The 21,642-nt window shown below is 39.9% G+C and overlaps 1 protein-coding gene and 1 long non-coding RNA gene across 10 annotated transcripts in view; one reads left to right on the top strand and one right to left on the bottom strand.

Annotated features, from left to right (window-relative positions):
* The window catches only part of CAMTA1 (calmodulin binding transcription activator 1), a 2,053,806-nt gene that overhangs the window by 1,070,466 nt on the left and 961,698 nt on the right, over positions 1-21,642 (bottom strand). The gene's annotated exons all lie outside the window — the stretch shown is intronic.
* Positions 4,094-20,435, top strand: LOC143768890 (uncharacterized). Of its 3 annotated transcripts, none has more exons than XR_013214102.1 (3): positions 4,094-4,121; positions 5,209-5,303; positions 20,250-20,435. It is a non-coding gene; the product is annotated as an uncharacterized LOC143768890 (long non-coding RNA). The 3 variants fall into 3 exon arrangements; XR_013214101.1 differs by lacking the exon at positions 4,094-4,121 and adding an exon at positions 4,136-4,364; XR_013214100.1 differs by lacking the exon at positions 4,094-4,121 and adding an exon at positions 4,136-4,413.

The raw sequence follows: 21,642 nt of genomic DNA, 5'->3' as shown, positions 1-21,642 counted from the left end.
GAGAATGAAAGATCAGTCCTGTAGGAGAAAGAAGTAGATTTCTCTGATGAGATATATTACAAAGTTACTTATTTTCATGTGTTCTATTGATTTATTAAATACAAATTTATATGATGGTGACTTTTTAATGAATGTCCCCAAATGACAAACTGCTCTGGATAGTAGGGGGTCCATCAGAGAGAAAAAGGCCGGAGTCACACACAACGTATAAAAATACGGTCCGTTTTTGATGGCCGAGATACGCAGAAAATTTCCTGAACAGTGATCCGTATTCAATGCGAGGATGTGATTTTTTTCTCCAAAAATTATCCGTGTGTCATTCGTATGGCATCCGTATGGAATCCGTACAGCGAGATTTTCTCGCCGCCTTGCAAAATGGACATAGAATGGATCCATGGCCTCAAATATTCGTAAAAACATATATACAGTCTATAAATATATATATATATATATATATATATATATATATATATATATGTCAGAGAGACACATATATATATATATTTATATTATAGAAAAGCCAGTAATTCAATTGCCGGCTTTTGCTATTTCCTTCCCAAACCCAATAGGATATGAGACATGATTACATACAGTAAACCATTTCATATCCCTTTTTTACATATTTCGCACTACTAATGTTAGAAGTGTCTGTGTGCTAAATTTGGGGGCTCTAGCTGTTAAAATAAAGGGTTAAATCACGGAAAAAACTGTTGTGGGCTCCCGCGCAATTTTCTCCGCCAGAGTGGGAAAGCCAGTGACTGATGGCAGATAATAATAGCCTAGAGAGGGTCCATGGTTATTGCCCCCCAGCTAAAAACATCTGCCCCCGGCCACCCCAGAAAAGGCACATCTGTAAGATGCGCCTATTCTGGCACTTAGCCTCTCTCTTCCCACTCCCGTGTAGCACTGGGATATGGGGTAATAAGGGGTTAATGTCACCTTGCTATTGTAAGGTGACATTTAGCCAGGTTAATAATGGAGAGGTGTCAATAAGACACCTATCCATTATTAATCCTATGTTTATGAAGGGTTAAAAAAACACACACACATTAGGAAAAAAGTATTTTAGTGAAATAAAGACACAGGGTGTTGTAATAGTTTATTAAACGCTCAATCCATTTGAAGATCCTTGTCACCTGAAACAAAGTTAAAATAAAAAAACAACAATATCCCATACCTTCCGTCGTTACAGTCAAGTCCCACGCTGTAAATCCATCAGAAGGGGTTAAATAATTTTACAAGCAGAAGCTCTGCTAATGCAGCTGTGCTCCTGCCTGTAAAAAGTGGGGAATGAATGGAATGCAGGGGAACATAGCTACCTAGACTTGCGGTGCTGCGCCCCCTGCTGGTATAAACTCATATGAACTCGAGCATGGGAATTTTTCAGAATATTTTCTCACGCTCGAGTTCATATGAGTTTATGCCAATCGCTGACAATCGCAGCATGCTGCAATTTCACTTGGATCCTGAATACGGCCGAGAAAACAAAGGATAATAGGAGCTGCCCCATAGATTAACATTGGGCCGAGTGCTATGCGATTTTTTATCGCATTGCACTCGTCTGTATTACAGTCTAGTGTGACTCCGGCCAAATAGTGATTCTCGGCCATAATTCAGAGTAGAAAGGTCTCACGTAATAAACGCTCAATGATAATCATATGCGCTAATATATTATATGGAAAATAGCTGTCATGATAAGACAACCTGAAATTGACTCATTAACAAAGCATGAATCCTTTCCTAAACGTTATACTTTAATTTGATATTTTATTGACTTTTTTTATTTTTTATGTAAACAAATGTCATCAAAAATGTAAAAACAAAGATTTAGTTCATTTAAATAACACAAGCAAAAATATTCCCTGTTAAGTTGCTGAAAAAAAGTGTACATGGTCAGTTGAGAAGTGCCAAGAAAAAAACTGAATAAATAAGTTAATTAAAAAGAAAAGGCTTTACATGAAAAATGTTACAGTATAAATTATTTTTGCAAGTTTTATAATAATCCAAATAATGACAAAAAAATGAATCACATCTGAATTAATTTTTAGAGATGAGATTTTTACCCTTTTTCCACCAAAATTAATGTCCCTTGAGTTATTAATGTAAACTTTTAGAGCAATTCAAAGACATATAAAATTACATCCCAAGAAACTCCTTGAGGAATATATTATTGAACACAAACCAAGTGCTAAAGTTAGCTTATTGATTTTACAATGCAATATCCTTTAAAAAATACTGGCAACACAATTTGTCAAAAAGCAATGCGTCGGTGTTTAACCATTTCTCTGACCCACTCCGAGGAATAAATCAAACACATTGAAAAGCCAACTTGTTTTAAAAAAGTTCTTTGGTACCTGATGCACATTGACCAAAGGCATTTCGTTACATACTGACTGTCAAAAAGAAGACAAAACATTTCTTTCTTCTTCCTAAGGATGGCCAGAAGCTGAAAGTAATGAACAATTTTTATATATATATTAAATTAATTAATTATACTATGTATTTGGATTTACATACAACCCTTGTTGAGCTGCCGTGATATATGCTGCAACTTTTTGCAAGTTTGTAGCTTTTTTAGAGTTTATATCATCATATAATGATTAATAGTTTGCATAATTTAACAAACATTTTATATTTTTCAAATGTGTATAAATAGTGTTGAGCGATACCGTCCGATACTTGAAAGTATCGGTATCGGAAAGTATCGGCCGATACCGGCAAAGTATCGGATCTAATACGATACCGATACCCGATACCAATACAAGTCAATGGGACACCAAGTATCGGACGGTATCCTGTATGGTTCCCAGGGTCTGAAGGAGAGGAAACTCTCCTTCAGGCCCTGGGATCCATATCAATGTGTAAAAGAAAGAATTAAAATAAAAAATATTGCTATACTCACCTCTCCGACGCAGCCTGGACTTTACCGCCGTAACTGGGAGCCGTTGTACCTAAGAATGCGCGCTTGAAGGGCCTTAGATGATGTCACGGCGCTCTGATTGGTCCGTAGCGGTCGCGTGACCGCTACGCGACCAATCACAAAGCCGTGACGTCACCTAAGGTCTTTCAAGCGCTTGAAAGACCTTAGGTGACGTCACGGCTTTGTGATTGGTCGCGTAGCGGTCACGCGACCGCTACGGACCAATCAGAGCGCCGTGGCGTCATCTAAGGCCCTTCAAGCGCGCATTCTTAGGTACAACGGCTCCCGGTTACGGTGGTAAAGTCCAGGGGCCGCCGGAGAGGTGAGTATATCCCTATTTTTTATTTTAATTCTTTCTTTTACACATTGATATTAATCCCGATACCGATTCCCGATACCACAAAAGTATCGGATCTCGGTATCGGAATTCTGATACCGCAAGTATCGGCCGATACCTGATACTTGCGGTATCGGAATGCTCAACACTATGTATAAAACATAAAGCTACTTTGCAAAAGGTTATTGATTTGTGTACAGAGCCCCTAGGCCGACTAGAGATGGGTGGATCAATTTTCGTGGCTCCAGTCCATTGACGAGGTCAGTAGTCTCTAGCTCACGAATCTCTTGACTTTTGGGATCCCCGATGAGGCTTTTGATTAGTTGGTCTGGTCGGCATGACGCACAGATGACGTCACGGCAGCCCAGCTAATCAGATGTCATTCCTGGGTTCCTGGAAAGTAAGAGATTTGGCAACTTCCTGTCCAGCAACATTTTACTGTTTTGTGTACAGAGCTCCTAGGTCAACTAGAGATGGGTGAATTAATTTGTTGGACTCCATTACATTAGTGAGATCAGTAGGTTCTGGCTCACGAATCTCTTGCCTTTTGAAATCCCCAGTATGGCTTTTGATTTGCCGGTTTGGTATGACATCATCATTACTGCGTGATGTCGCACCATCCCAGCTAATCAAAAGCAGTGTTGGTGTTCCTTGAAGGGAAGTGATTTGAAAGCTACCCAATCAGCAAAATATTATTGTTTTCTATACAAAGCTCCCATGCCAAAAGTCATGGGTGGTTTAATTCACTGGACTCCAGTCCATCAGCTAGGGCAGTATTTTTGATTAGCCGGTCTGGCATGACATCACCATTACATCATGATGCACAGATGACATCACAAAGCCCAACTAATCAAGACCCAGAAGGTAGGCGATTCCTATTCTCCTGTCCAGAGGCCAGAGACTACTGACCTAGTCAATGGACCAGAGTACCGCTAATCGATCTGCCCATTTCTAATGTCGACCTATGTTGTGTGATCCTGAACTCCTATGTCACGACTCACAGCACCTTCCCTCTGCCCTGTATCTTACTAACCTACTCTCTGTAGAGGGAAGGAGAGAGTGGAATAATGCATGACTGTAGGATTAAACTACATGCAGGGTTGGTCGGTAACTATGAAAATGCATGGATCTGCGTAGGAGCTGTAGACCCAAAATAGTAACAGACTTTCAATACAAATATTAATTTTACCTGATGATACATGATGACCTGATCCTATTATCTCATTGCAATAAGAGCTGTCGTTTCCAAGAATAGCTATGTATCAACTCACCCTATTCCACCAGTGCATTTTCAATTAAACCCTCCTATTGGATACAGCCTCTCGGTATAAGATATTTTTAACCAGATTGATTTTATTAAGTGTGTCTTACAACTCTGCCTCCCATAACATAATAATTGTGGTTTAGACATTATTAATACAGAGTACATACTGCATAATGCTGGAATTACCGACTTCTTCAGTCTCTCTTGATTTAACTCAATATTTTTCTTAGTTAATTATAAAGACATTTTACTGCACCTTCATCCCTCCAAGCCCATTGTGCCTACAAACCACAACAATTTCCTTGACGAATGAGAGCGGCTCCATCCAAATCCGGAGATAAAATGCGAGCGTGATGCAATGTTTCTAGTAGAAAGTCATTATATAAACTGTTAGAAGGCGTAGGGTATTTTCAGAAGAATTTTTATAGAATATATACTGTATATATTCAGTTTTTTATTCTTCTGAAAATACCCCATGCCGCCAACATTTTATATAATGACCTAAAGGATACCAGATAGTGTAGAAAACTTTAGAAAATAAACCCAAAGTTGAATGTTAATAGTTTGCATTGAAAGAAATTCTCCAATTTCCAAAATTCTTAAATATTGTTTCTTTGCTTATTTCTCAATTATCCATTTTCTAAAAAATACACAATATCACTGTGCAAATATTTGGAATCAAACAAGAGAGAAATGTATAGGAAGACGGGGAGGAAGTCGTGGGTATATGAAGAACATAAGGTGCTGAAAATCACGGAGAAGAAGCTGCCGCCGACAAGAAGGTAAGCGAAGAAAAATGCAGATTTAATAGGCAGAGATGAAGAAATGGAGAACGACAGACATAAGGATTAGAAGAGGTATGAAAAAAATAGCATAGGAAGATAAGAGCAAAAAGAATTGGATGGGGAGAAAATAAAGATGGAAAATGGAAAACCAAGCAATAAAACTAAGAGGGGGAGGAAAAGAACGAAATCAAAGAAAGAAAAGAAGGAAATAAAGTGACAAGAAATTGAGAGAGAAAAACATGATAATAAAAGTAGAGGATGCATATGGGGAGAAACTTAGGAAATGAAGGTAAAAAATGAAGAGTAAGATTATGTGGAACTGGACACATACTCGGTGAATTTTCCATCCGGATTTTCAGCATTGCTGATGACATTTTACCAAATTTCATCTTCATGCTGCAGAGTAAATCCACAGCAGAAACTAACTGACGGTGCAGATTCCAAACTGCAAGATATATCAGTTTATGCTGCAGATTTCACTAATGGTGTCACCTTTGTCAACGCAAAAGGTAAAATATGGGACAAATCCACTTTTGTAGAGAAAATAAGCCCTTCATGCACCTACCCTAAAAAATAATAAAAAAATTGGGAAGCGCCAAGAGGAAAATGCGAAAGGTACACAAGACAAACAGAAGTTGGAATAATATATATGATAAATAAATAATAAGAATAGTAAATAAATAATAATATAATAATATAATACATTGTATACAGTATATTTATATATATATACTAGATGGTGGCCTGATTTTAACGCATCGGGTATTCTAGAATATGTATGTATGTATGTATGTATGTACGTCGTGCTGTGAGTGGGGGTTAAATTCCGCGCCAATATCGCTGATTGGTTGCGCCCGGCTGGCCGATCAGCAAAGACTGGTTCAAATCTGGCGCCAATTCGCGGCTGGACTGTGGCTGTAGCTGATTGGTCGCGGCCGGCAGGGCACGACCAATGACCGAAGCGGTGTTTAAATACCGTGCCAATATCGCTGTTTGGTCGCTTCCGGCCGTGAGCTACCAATCACTGAAGCGGTGTTTAAATCCTGTGCCAATATCGCTGATTGGCCGCGGCTGGGCATGACCAATGACTGAAGCGGTGTTTAAATACTGCGCCAATATCGCTGATTGGTTGCGGCCGGCTGTGCGCGACCAATCACTGAAGCGGTGTTTAAATCCCATCCCAATATCGCTGATTGGTCGCGGCTGGCCGGGAGCGACCAATCAGCAAAGCGTGGTTTAAATCCCCCGTCAATTCGCAGCTGGACTGTGTCTGTCGCTGATTGGTCGCAGGATATCGGGGGTTCGGGGTGCAGGATATAGTACAGCCACGTAGCATATAACACAGCCACGTAGTATATAACACAGCCACGTAGTAAGTAGTATATAGCACAGCCACGTAGTATATAGCACAGACACATAGTATATAGCAGCCACGTAGTATATAGCACAGCCCGTAGTATATAGCACAGCCACATAGTATATAGAACAGCCATGTAGTATATAGCACAGCCACGCAGTATATAGCACAGCCACGTAGTATATAGCAGCCACATAGTATATAGCAGCCACATAGTATATAGCAGCCACGTAGTATATAGCACAGCCACGTAGTATATAACACAGCCCACGTACTATATAACACAGACAGCCATGTAGTATATAGCAGTCTGTTTAACGGACTGCTAAAACGCTATGTGGGCGACGGGCGCTAACTGGGGGGACGTGCAGTAGGCACGGACTGCAGGGGAGTAGGGAGCGGCCATTTCGCGGCCGGACTGTGCCTGTCGCTGATTGGTCGCGGCTGGCTGGCCGCGACCAATCAGTGACTTGGGATTTCTGTGACAGAGAGACAGACGGAAGTGCCCCTTAGATGATTTTATATATATAGATATATATAACAAGAAGAAAGTACATAAAGAAGTGAAAGAAAAGAGTAACAAAACAAAGAAAAAAATGGATAAGAAAATTAAAAAAGGGGAAATTTGAAAAACAAACAAACATGAATATAAATATAAATGTGCCATAAGAGCTGATATGAAAATGGAATATCTCGGTGGGCTATGCGGTTTCTGTAATTATCCACTTCTATGGCAGTTATAGAATCCTCACTACTGAGCTTTTTGTGTACTATCATCCTCCTGTGTCCGACACTCAGATACTGTTATTCCTGATTCATAATTATGAATGGCTGAGATAGAGTTAAACTTCTTATATTAAAGTGTTGGTATATTTAAGATAAGGAAAAATGATCTGATTTGTTTTAGAACCAGTGCCACACCTGTCTGTGGTTTGTGTCTGGTATTGCAGCGCATAGTCACCTGATTGGAGGTTGCAATACCAGACACGGCCTAGAGACAGGGGTGGCGCTGTTGTTACATCAAGAACAACCCCTTTAACAAGATCACCTTAAATAACAAGTAGCCTGCCTCCATCTCTTCTGAGAGGAGTTTCAGATTGAAGTCCTAATTTGAAGCACAATATCATATGTTGAGCCGTCTGTGCAGTCACTTGGCAAAAGCCTTAAATGTGAAAACGCAAAAGCTTTACCCACATTAACGAATGAATCATACGCTCGGCACAGAGTAAACAGAAAAGCGCTGACATTTTCCGCCACAATACAGAAAACAACGGTTTATTTATTCCTCACTGTTTGATGTTCGGCGTAGCTCCGTGTGCCAGGCGGTATTTATTCAGACCGAGGACAAAGTGAACAATGTGCTGACATCAAACTTTTTCCCGTGATCAGCTCGAAATGAGATGCAAATCAGTGTGAATATTCATACGTGGTCCAAAAGGAGGAGGAATTTCTCGAAAGCTAAGAAGTTGCTTTTCAGGATGATGTATGGCAAGAGTGATTACTAATGGTCGAGGTCCTGACTACAAGAACAAAGTGCGCTCGCTAGAAAAAAAATCACCACTCTACTCCAAAGTCCACAGGCGGGATGTAGGAAGAGACTGCCCGGAGACACCCATGATGGCAGGGATCATGCACACTATACAGTGATCACAAGCATGTATTCTCAGTAGGATGAAGGGGATCTGTCAGCAGGGTTTTGCTATATAATCTGAGAAACATAATGTGGTGGCTGAGAACCTGATTCCAGTGATGTGTCACTTACCGGGCTGCTTGCTGTCATTTTGATACTATCGCTGTTTTCTCTGCTGCAGATCTAGCAGAGCTGACAATGCTGAGCCCCTTAAAACCCCGCCCACAGCTCTGATTGGCTGCTTTCTGTGTATAGATAGGCAGAAAGCTGCAAATCAGTGGTGGGGGTGGGGTTATACAGAGCAGTTGACTAGGTGCCCGAGACATCTAGTCCTCTAGTGATAATTTCCTGCTGATAAAACACTGATTTTAATGAAATCGCAACATACAGCCTTGTAAGTGACACATCTCTGGAATCTCTTAGCAAAACATTGCAAAACCCTGCTGACAGACTTACTTTAACCAAAGCAAGCCACTGCTAGACACCAATCGCTCGATAACAAACGATTGGTTATGTTGACATTCTACAGAGCCGATCTTTCTTTTCCTCACCATCATTGGGGAAAAAAAGGACATGAATCGCAATGATACACTGATTCAAGCTGAACTTTCCTGATCACTCAGAATATTACAAAACATAATGAGAAATAATAATAATAATAGTAATAATAGTAATACATTACTAATAACAATAATAACGCATTAATAATAACAATAATAATAATACAAATGTTGTGTTATTCCAGGAGGCACAGGTCACAGACACAGGACAGAGCCTGGACACCTGCTGTTGTTGTTGCCATACATCATTTTATTTTTACAAACTATTGAGAAAATGATGGAAAATTGTAGGATGGGAAATGTCTGTATTTACAGCAATTAAGCCGAACAGTCTGGCAGGGCGACTACATCTATTTTCCACAAACATAACTAGTCAAAAGCAATTGTTGCAACATAGACGTAGCAGTGCTATGCTTGTCAAAGGCAAAAGGGCTGAGTTTGTAATGTCTGTCAACCCAATGAAAAATTATAGAAACACTTGGTAAATGTGAGACTGGACCAAGGGGACTCTTTATGGAAAAAATGTAGGCTTGGAGAAGTAAAGGGAGAATAATACTGCCATTATACAGTAACTAGAAAATACAACCATCCAGTGCCACAAGCTAGAATGTATGTAATGACATGATACAAAAGATTACATAATAGGGGCAAAAAGTGAACGCAAATAGTGCCATACTATGCATAAACACTAGTGTCAGATAGTGCATTTACTAATGTTAAAAAAAAGCCACTAAAGAGAAAGTTTACATCAGACCATTTGTGTGATAGATTTACAAATCTGGGAGACGTTTTAGGTTTGTTTTATAAAGTCCGAATGGAATGAATCCCAATTATAGATGCAACTTAAAACTTTTAAAATCTGTACCAAGTCGTTTCATGTTCATATGTGTTAGGTGTTGAGTTCCCACCGCTGCACAGGGGGAATCTCGAGCCATGTCCACTGCCGTCATCTCCCAATTCCCTCCAGCTGCAGTGGAACCTGCTCAGCAGAGATGTCGGTCCCAATGCCTGGCTCAAGCTGATACTGTGCACTTGGGAACTGTTGCCTTTCCAGGCTTTGCCTTTGTAGCCAGCACTGATCAGCAACGAGCAAGCCTTTCAGGGACAAAGTCCTGCTTTTCTCATACTGAGCATGCCCATGGGACGACCTCCCATTGGAGGTCGGGGGTCACATGCTCAGGTCCTGTTGCGGCTCCTATCAGGAAGGTCCCGGAGCGTTACTACTATAAAAGGTTTGTATGGCTGCTTAGCCATGCGCTAGTGTAAACTTGCAAACGTGTCTGTGTGGATGTATGCCTGTCAATGGATGAAAGCTCCAAATCATTCCCATCCCTAGAGTTGTTGACTGTTCGCAAATGGTGGAAGCTATCTAGCACCTGACAGTGCTATCCCACACATTTAGCACACGATACTGCATCTCTTAGCAGTGACCGCCAGTGTGGCATCATGCGCTATTAGAGCGCTTTCCGGGCCCAAGTTTGGGTGGTTAGTGGCATCCGCCAGAGCGACTCTGCATGCACTCTTGTGCAATAAATTCTTAGTTTAAATGATCTCTGACACCCCAGTAGCAGTGTCGAGCGCAAGAGGTCTAGAGGAACTCTTCCCCTGAGTCTTGAGTTCTGTAACTCTTTACTTGCGCTCTTTGTGCAGTACCGCGGCCCTGTGACGCAACAGGGTTCACTTCCTTCATACCGGGTAAAGCTAACCCGTGTGTATCCACATTATACCACCATGTAGTCAGTCATTACTCAGCAGCAGGTTCCATCCCTGTACGGTGGACCCCGGGCTGCGAACGCACCTTATACTATCCTAATAATTATTTGGTGCGTTCTGCCAGCCCTAACAATATGTGGCAGAGGGGCATTTTGGCCCCCGTTGCATCAATGACAAAGTGCAACTGTTACCCTCTCATACAGATTTGTTCACTTTGCAACACAATCCCAAAGCATGATTGATCCACCACCATGCTTAATGGTTGGTGAGATATTCTTCTCCACTAATACCTTTGATCATTGCGGCCAAAGAGTTCCATTTTCACCTTGTGAAAATACAGACTTGCACAACCACAAAGAAAAATACTTGAATAGTGTATTTTATACACGTCTAGCCCATGTAACTCCAATAAAGTTGCCGTTTTAAGTAACCAGTGGTGAGTGCCGCTATTTCCAACCTTATCTCTTGTCCACAAAGAAAAATACACACATAGGAATATATACCCACCCCACACATGCTCATACACATAGGAAAATACAAGCAAAGGAATATACATGAGTTCATACACATGTAGGAAAATAGACAGAAGGATAGACACATAGAAAAATACACATATACACAGGAAAATATACATATACACAGGAAAATACAAACATACACAGGAAAACACACACATACACATATAATCATACACAAGAAAATACACATACACATATAATCATACACAGGAAAATACACACATTCACATATAATCATACACAAGAAAATACACACATGCACATATAATCATACACAGTTAAATTTCACACATCTATATATCTATATATATAATTGTCTAAGGGTTTTTCCGTCTGTCTGTCTGTCTGTCTGTCTGTCTGTCTGTCTGTCTGTCTGTCTGTCCTGGAAATCCCGCGTCTCTGATTGGTCGAGGCCGCCAGGCCTCGACCAATCAGCAACGGGCACAGTATCGACGTAGATGTCATAATGGTTGCCATGGCGACGATGATGTCATAAAGGTTGCCTCGACCAATCAGCGACGGGCACAGTCTGCCGCGAATTCTGGAATCATCATTGTCCATATACTACGGGGACATGCATATTCTAGAATACCCGATGCATTAGAATCGGGCCACAATCTAGTACACATATAATCATACACAAGAAAATACACACATGCACATATAATCATACACAGTTAAATTTCACACATATGCATATAATCAAACACAGTAAAATACAAACATACACATATAATGATACACAGGAAAATATACACATATGCATATAATCATACACAGGAAAATACACACATACACATATAATCATACACAAGAAAATACACACATGCACATATAATCATACACAAGAAAATACACACATGCACATATAATCATACACAGTTAAATTTCACACATATGCATATAATCAAACACAGTAAAATACAAACATACACATATAATGATACACAGGAAAATATACACATATGCATATAATCATACACAGGAAAATACACACATACACATATAATCATACACAAGAAAATACACACATGCACATATAATCATACACAAGAAAATACACACATGCACATATAATCATACACAAGAAAATACAAACATATACATATAATCATACACAGGAAAATACACACAAAAACAGGAAAATACACACATACACAAATAGTCATACACAAGAAAATACACACATACACATATAATCATATACAGGAAAATACACACATACACATATAATTACACACAGGAAGCACACATACAAGTATAATCATACACAGGAAAATACACACATACACATATAATTACACACAGGAAAATACACACATACACATATAATTATACACAAGAAAATGCACACATACACAAATAATTATACACAGGAAAATACACACATACACATATAATCATACACAGGAAAATGCACACATACACATATAATCATACACAGGAAAATACACACATACACATATAATCACACACAGGAAAATACACACATCTACTATATAATTGTCTAAGGGTCACTTCCGTCAGTCTGTCGGCAACTTCCGTAACGGTTATTCATTCGCTGATTGGTCTCGCCAGCTGCCTGTCATGGCTGCCGCGACCAATCAGCGACGGGCACAGTCCGATTACTCCCTCCCTACTCCCCTGCAGTCAGTGCCGGCCAGCCGCTCCATACTTCCCGCAGTCACAGCTCACACAGGGTTAATGCCAGCGGTAACGGACCGCGTTATGCCGCCAGTAACTCACTCCGTTACCGCCGCTATTAACCCTGTGTGACCAAGTTTCTACTATTGACGCTGCCTATGCAGCGTCAATAGTACAAGGATCTAATGTTAAAAATAATTTTAAAAAATAAAAAATCATTATATACTCACTTTCAGCTGCCTTTCCCGCTCCTCGCCACCCTCCGGTAACCGCTCTGTGCAAGTGGCAGGTTCCGGTACCAATTATCATATGGCAGAAGGACCTGCTATGACGTCATGATCATGTGACCGCGATGTCATCACGGGCCCTGCGCACTTGCGCAAGCAGGAACTGTCATGACGTCACGGTCATGTGACCGCGACGTCATCACAGACCCTGCGCGCCTGCGCGAGCAGGACCTGTCATGATGTCACGGTCATGTGACTGCGACGTCATCACACCCTGGGACCGGAAGCTGCAGCCTGTACCGCGCACAGGCGACAGAACTACAAGTATGGTGAATATGTTAGAACTACAAGGGGCCCTCGGATCGGAAGGTGAGTATGTTTATTTTTTATTTTTTAACCTGTGACATACGTGGCTGGGCAATCTACTACGTAGCTAGGCAATATACTATGTGGCTGGCCAATATACTACGTCGCTGTGCAATATACTATGTGGCTGGGCAATATAGTACGTGGCTGGGCAATATACTACGTGGCTCTGTGCTGTATACTACATCGCTGTGCAATATACTACGTCACTGGGCAATATACTACGTCACTGGGCAATATACTACGTGGCTCTGTGCCGTATACTATGTCACTGGGCAATATACTACGTCACTGGGCAATATACTACATAGCTGGGCAATATACTACGTGGATGGGCTATATACTACATGGCTGGACAATATACTACGTCACTGGGCAATATACTACGTAACTGGGCAATATACTATGTGGCTGGGCAATATACTATGTCGCTGGGCAATATACTACGTGGCTGACCAATATACTACATGGGCTGGGCAATATACTACGTGGACATGCATATTCTAAAATACCCGATGAGTTAGAATCGGGCCACCATCTAGTACACATATAATTATAGACAGGAAAATACACACATGCACATATAATCACACACAGGAAAATACACACATACACATATAATCACACACAGGAAAATACACACATACACATATAATTATACACAGGAAAATACACACATACACATATAATCACACACAGGAAAATACACACATACACATATAATTATACACAGGAAAATACACACATACACATATAATCACACACAGGAAAATACACACATACACATATAATTATACACAGGAAAATGCACACATACACATATAATTATACACAGGAAAATACACACATACACATATAATCACACACAGGAAAATACACACATACACATATAATTATACACAGGAAAATACACACATACACATATAATCACACACAGGAAAATGCACACATACACATATAATCATACACAGGAAAATACAAACATACATATATAATTATACACAGTAAAATACACACTCATGCTCATATTCATATAGGAATATACACGTGCTCTTACATACATATAGAAAAATACATACACTTTGGAAAAGGCACACAGGCAAATACACAGACACATGTTCATACACCTAGGAAAATACACGTGTTCATACACACATAGAAAAATGCACAGAAAAATACACACATAAGAAAATATACACACTGTAACCTGCCATGTTTAGTTATCGTTTGTTATATTCCCCTTCCTACTTATCTCAGCACAGTAAAAGCTAAGATGGGCAATGCAGCAGATATCTTTAGCTGCAGAGTTACCCTAAGTACTATGGACAGTGGACACAACACAGGACAGCTCTCCCTGGCAGATCGGACACTAGAGACAGCTCAGCACACAGAGGAGGATGCCTGCCTGCCATATAAGTAACGAACCATCCTCTCTTTTTTTAAAAAGTTGTGTCGAGTAGCAGAGCACGTTGCTACGACCGGACATGAGTCCAGCCACATGTAGCTGAATGCTGTGCGAGCCCCCCGCCCTCGATGATGCTAAACCACCAGGTGCTAGAAAAGCTAAAGGGGCCATTAGTCAGAAAAATGGGCTGGTGGCCCCTCAAGCAGTGCCACACTTACAAAGTCATATCTTTAATATCAAGTTGGTCTATCTTGTACCACTCATCTCAGGACATGCTAAGCCAAGAAGAAAAATATAGAGGGAAACTTCTGCATAGTCACTGTCCCCGGTGACAATATAGCTACATCTCACAATAATTTAAAGTAATCTGTCCTCAGAAAATGACCTATTGTTTAAATTGGGTTTTTGTGTTACATGAATTTTTGTGCATTTTTTTATATTAGAATCTTTATTAAAAAATGATATTAGAAATATTGTCATTTTCACATTGGCCACCAAGTCTGTTTTAAACAAAAGCGTCAGAGGACACAAGGACAGGTCAAACCTCTATGCACAGCATCCACTAATCACAATAGGTGATGGCACAGCTGTTTAGATACTTCAGTGCAAAATATAGGGTCAGATCATTCTGGCTGTGTACATGTGTTATTTCCTGAAACAAAAGGAAATGAAATCTAAGAAAGCCCTGGTGGCCAGTGTCAAAATTTGTATGATTTATTTTTCTAATTTTAATAAAAATTGTGGTATAGAAAAAATAAAATATTGACAATATTTAAAAAACACATCTAACACAAAATCCTGGTTTAAGTATCACCACCAATTATGTTTCATGAAGATTTTTCAGAATTAGACACTTTTTCGATGAAGCACAGTTTTAAGTCACGTTACTCTATCAATTCTCAAAACCGTCAGAGTACTCTGATCTACGGCATCATATCCCTGTCAGAAAACTACTAAACACTTTTTTTTATGCTAGGGCATCCAGTACAACATCTTTGTCCAGGTGATTTAAAGGAATAGTAAGAAGAGACTACGGGGACAAACAGTTTTAATTGTTTTGCCATTATTTTAATCTTTAGTGCAACATTCACAGGTTCTTAATTTTATCACTTGCTGTTCAATAGCCACATGGAGGCAATAAACCATAGGAGTAAGTATTGCTTTGTAACTAACAGGTTTATAGGAGGCAGATTCCAGCAGACTCTTTATATTCTTCTATTTAGTGAGGAAAAACAGATAGATAGATAGATAGATAGATAGATAGATAGATGATAGATAGATAATAGATGATAGATAGATAATAGGTAGATAATAGATGATAGATAGATAGATAAATAGATGATAGATAGATAAATAGATAGATAATAGATAGATAGATAGATAATAGATGATAGATAGATGATAGATAGATAGATAGATGATAGATAGATAGACAATAGATAGATTATAGATGGATAGATAGATGATAGATAGATAATAGATGATAGATAGACAGATAATAGATAGATAATAGATAGATAGATGATAGATAGATAATAGATAGATAGATAATAGATAGAAGATAGATAGATAATAGATTATAAATAGATAGATAATAGATAGATAGATAGATAGATAGATAGATAGATAATAGATAGATAGATAATAGAAAGATAGATTATAGATGGATACATAATAGATAGATAGATAGATAGATAGATAGATAGATAGATAGATAGATAGATAGATAGATTAGATAGATAGATGATAGATAGATAGATAGTTAATGGATAGATAGATAGATAGATAGATAGACAGATAATAGATAGATAGATAGATAGATAGATAGATAGATAGATAGATAGATAGATAGTATACTCAAAAAAATGCAGGCAGTGCCATATTGAGCCAAATGTATAAGTTGATTAAAATCCAATTTTGTCATCTGACTTTGGAATGTTGCCCCATTTTTTGGATATTTTGAATGCAAGAGATTTTAGTGATAACCTTGGAAGCTTTGCACACTTGCTTGAAAGGAAAAGTGCTGCTTTTATTGTTATGTTTCTAGATAGGATTGTATCCGAAATGTCACCATGCCATTGGGCAATAAACACCACTTTTTTTTCTGGAAGTCTGCTGTGCTGTTTCCCCCTTTTTTCTGCTATATTTCTAGATAGATAGATACAGTGGCATGTAAAAGTTTGGGCACGGCTGGTCAAATTTACTGTTATTGTGAATAGTTAAGCAAGTTGAAGATGAAATGATCTCTAAAAGGGCTAAAGTTAAAGTTGACACGTTCCCTTTGTATTTAGGAAATATATATATACACTGTCATTTTTTGCATTTTAAAAATTAAAAAAGTAATAGGCAGGAATGTGGAGCACAGGAAAGCAAAGACAGAAGCGTGGTTAGGCGGTCCAAGGTCGGATCAGGCAGCACAGATTGAAGGTACTGTACATAGCTGTGGTCAGAAGTGGAAAGACCAGACAGAATGGGAAGACAAGCTGGGATGGTAACAGGATAAATGGATCAAAACTGCACCTTGCCAGAGCCCAAGTTACTACCTGCAACAGAAGCTAAGCTCAGGCAAGGCGTGGAGGGAGGAGCTGTCTAATATACCACCTGCTGGCAAGGGATAGGACAGGGAAGCTAATCACTGCAGGAACCAGGGGCTACAAGTTCCTGGAAGGACCGGCCGCACCTCTCTATCGTCAGGTGGAGGCTCTCCTGCAGCAGCATATATAGCAGAGCTGGAGCACTAAGTAGCTCAGACACTGGGAGGAGTAAAGCGGTGCATGTGGTGAATAGGGCAGTGCTTACCACTTGCACGAGACACCGGCGTGACAAACATTAGTTATATTCCAGAAGAGGGGTTAACTCTTAACATCCCAGCCAACTCTGTACTGTGTATTCATTTCTGACCTCCATCCTCTTACTCTCATCTCCTGAAGAGATGCAGTTATAATTCACCAGCTGAGCAACTTTTGCTGAGCTTTATAGTTCTACTAATATTACAGCTCTGTTCACCAGAACTGTGATTAAAGTAAAAGAACCCACCCTGCAAGAAACCAAGAAGTAAAGAAACTGTAAGTAGATTGCATTGCTCTGAACTCTTCAGGAGAAAACTTGAGAATACCCTTTTAATTGAGAACTATGTCATACTTCATTACTCCTGTGGTGGCGCTGCAGGGAAATTAAACACTTATTGACAGCTGATTGCTGGGGACTACAACATGCCGACACCTCATGATCATCTTTAGATGCGAAAACCCTTGTAATAAAAAGAGTTATCAAAACTGGACAATTCCTTTAAATTTCATTGAACTAGACATGTTCAGAAAAACAGTAAAAACAGCTACACAGTTCTCATATGACAAGCAGTGTCTGTCCCGTCAGTATGGAGGCTCTTTATATCCCGAGTAAGCAGAGGACGACCACTACTAGCGATTAGATAAATCATTTCTCTCCAGTAAATGGACTGGTGCTGATCCGCTGAATATTCTGCCTTTTATCAAGAATACAAATAATGAAGATTCCATGCACTAAGGACAATGAAATGAGCCGCTGCACTATTGATGGGTGTTTGCGCTTCGCCGTGAGTTATGTCATAGAGGCTACAGTCTATTAGGGATGCAGCACTTTGGAAGGAACAGACTAATATTACGCTCCGAATTATTTATATCTCTCTTCCTACGTATAAAGACCAAAGCCAAAAGCAGAAACTTATTGTAAATTCTAAACACGATGTAGCCGATGGAAGGCGTTGTTTAAAATCCTTATATCTTATTGTTAAAATGGCACAGCCTTCAATTTCAATTACAGAATATCCACAGGGTGTGTCTGACATTATTACTATAAAGATCTCGAACCCCAAAATGTTTTGAATAATGGGGGTCTTCTGTCTCTCTAGGTCAGGTCTTGGCAAAGTGTAGACCAAGACAGATGAAATCAGTGACCCATAGGTCGCACCGTAAGGTTGCACCATGCGGTTGTCCTCTCCCGCTCAGCGTCCTGATTTCACCACCACCTGTATCCTCAGGAGGCAGACAACAATGAATATAATGGTGGAGGAGGGAGCCACCAGCTTCTTCTTCCACCATTCAGCCTGTAGGACTCATGGAGCAAATGGGATGATGTTATAACATCACATCTACTGTGCGGAGCTACGGTGCCCATAACAAAGACCGGAGCAAAGTGCTGGGTGAAAAGGAGTGAGGTCATTATTATTTTTTGTTTTTGTTTGTCACTTGATAAGAGAATTTGTGAGAGCATCATACCATTTTGGAGTCTGTGGTGGCCATGACATTATGTGGGGGTTTTGGTGGATGATCCTGTATATAACAGGGCTGTGAGGACTATCATACCATGTGTGGGGGGGATGTGGTGGCCATCATACTATGTGGGGGACTGTAAAGAATTATCCAGTATATAAGAGGCCAGTGAGGACAATCATACCATGTGTTGGCCATCATACAGTCTGGGGGAGAGTGTATGTGTGTGTATGTGAAGGGGCTGGGGGGGGACATATTGTGTATAGGGATGTCTGTGAGGACTATCATACTATGTGTGGGGAGCTGTTATGACCATCATACCATGTGTGGAGAGCTGTAAGGAACATCATGCTGTGTGGAGAGCTGTGGGATCATCATACATTGTTGGGGTGCTGTGGGGGGTATTCTACTTTGTTTTAGGCTCTGTGGGTGTACCATGCTATATGTGTGGGACATCATACTGATTGGGGGACTGTGTAGACACACAAAGTTACAGAGAGGGGTCACAGAGTGCTGAGGAGAAAGAGCATAAAAGTCACCAACACTTTGCAAAGGGACCAGCTCCTTGTTAATGTCTATGGATGTAGACTTGGAGGTCAGAAAACACGTTGGAACGTTTAGGACTCCGAATACTTTTATTTATAGAGTGCACCTGACTCTGCTACATCTGGTTGTCCACACAGGACAGAAGATGTTCACTGAAAGCTTTCTATTCCATTTGATTTGGTTTTGTCACAGGGTTCATGGTATTGGAAGTGACAGCGGGAACAGGATTTGTCTTTAGAAAACTATGTCAGGTCAACTACTTTTATGCAAGGGAAACACTAAATTAAGATTTACCTGTAATATTTCTGTGTGAGTCAGAGAAGGATTTCTTTTCTCAAGCACTAGGATGCTCAGCTGTAGCAAAACTCATTTTCTATAATTGTAATATAAAGAGTCCTCAGCGGAATACTGATCCTGTGTAAAGGAACGCTATGCCTAAAAATACTCCAAAATCCCAAGGATCTATTCTCTATCCATATCCAGGCAGAACAGTCATGTTCCCCTCAGCCTTACAAATGTCAGATCAGATCTGTTTTTACAGTAAGGTAACTGGACACAACAGGAGCCCTGTCCTCCTCCACCGCTCCTTCTGCAATGGGAGACCATATAAGCTGCAATCCTCCACAATATATTACAAACCTGTCTCTTAACACAGTGTATCATTTAATTTTTAACATCTCTGTTATCTTTAGGGAATGAGTTTATTTTTTTGGAATTGCCCTTTTAGATCTTCATAGACATTGGACAGTTGTTGGCTGTTGACTCGCCCATGAGCAGGAACGCTATCAGAAAGACTCCCGGAGAACAAAAGAATCAAGCATTGGAAATCCAATAGACTGGAACCATCTATCCCGCCCTCACAAACCCTCCAAACATCATCTGTCTGGGAATGTTGGCGGGCATAAATATTAAACTCTCTGATATCAGCTGTTTTGGCTGACTTTATTCTAATGCGTATGGGAGCATCCTTTATCTCTATGATTAGTTTTGATGGTAGAGAGATTTTTGGCAAATCTACTGATAAAATTCAGGCTACTCATAGCCACCACTAGAGGGAGCACACTGTCCTATATTCTTTAATGTAAGCTCCCCCTAGTGGTCATTTTACATTTTGGGACTGTATAAAATTAGAGTTCTGATTACTTATATATTAAGAAATTAATTAGCACAGAATGATGAATCCAAGTGGGTGGATTTTAGATGTAGACATTCCCTTTAAGCTTATATTATACGCTGAAAATAGTGCATTTTATTTAACAAGATATATAAGTGATGCTCCCCTTTAAGAGCCATTGGGGCTATTCTCCAGCGTAAAAATGACACGTTTCGATTCCAATTAAAAGATTTAGTCTGGTTGTAAGGGGTGATACAAGCAAACTTTTCCCCTCTTTGTGCATGAAAAATGGTTCATTGCTAAGTGAGAACTTAAAGAGAAATGTAGTCTTTAGGAAACATTGGGGGATCAAAAGTGAGTACCGCAAAGTTATTAAGATACCACCACAGTTTAGCAGCAAACAGGAACCATGTGGCTCGTCAATGTCTGTGGCACTACAGGTCCTAGTGTGTGAGAGAATGAAATTCCACAACAGCCATTGCAGTACAGTGCTCTGAGCGACCCTGGAATTAAATCATCCTCAGCCTCTTTATAATGTGCAGAGGATTTTTATTGGTGATGAAGCTATTACACACATGAGCGCTACTGAGATGAGACAGCCGCACAATCCCAGGATTTCTGCTTTTGTTTTGCTGCTTTAGCCGCTACAGCTGATTGTATGGAGCAATATAACAAAGAAATGTCATCCTGCAAAAAGAATTACACATTCATATCCCACCAGCAGATTAGAAAAGATTTCCACAATCCATAAAATAGCAGACGGATGGGTAGATAGATAGATAGATAGATAATAGACAGATAGATAATAGATAGATAATAGATAGATAATAGATATGTACTGTAGATAGCCTCCTGCAGCAAAACAACCCCACAACATGATGCTGCCACCCCCATGTTTCACAGTTGGGATGGTGTTCTTAGGCTTTCAAACTTCTCCATTTTCCCTCCAAACGTAACAATGGTCATTATGCCCAGAAAGATCAATTTTAGTTTCACCAGACCACAG

Source organism: Ranitomeya variabilis, chromosome 4, assembly GCF_051348905.1.
Source record: "Ranitomeya variabilis isolate aRanVar5 chromosome 4, aRanVar5.hap1, whole genome shotgun sequence".
Taxonomy (NCBI): Eukaryota; Metazoa; Chordata; class Amphibia; order Anura; family Dendrobatidae; genus Ranitomeya; species Ranitomeya variabilis.
Note: the sequence above shows the minus strand (reverse complement) of the source record. Positions and strands in the feature narration are given on the sequence as shown.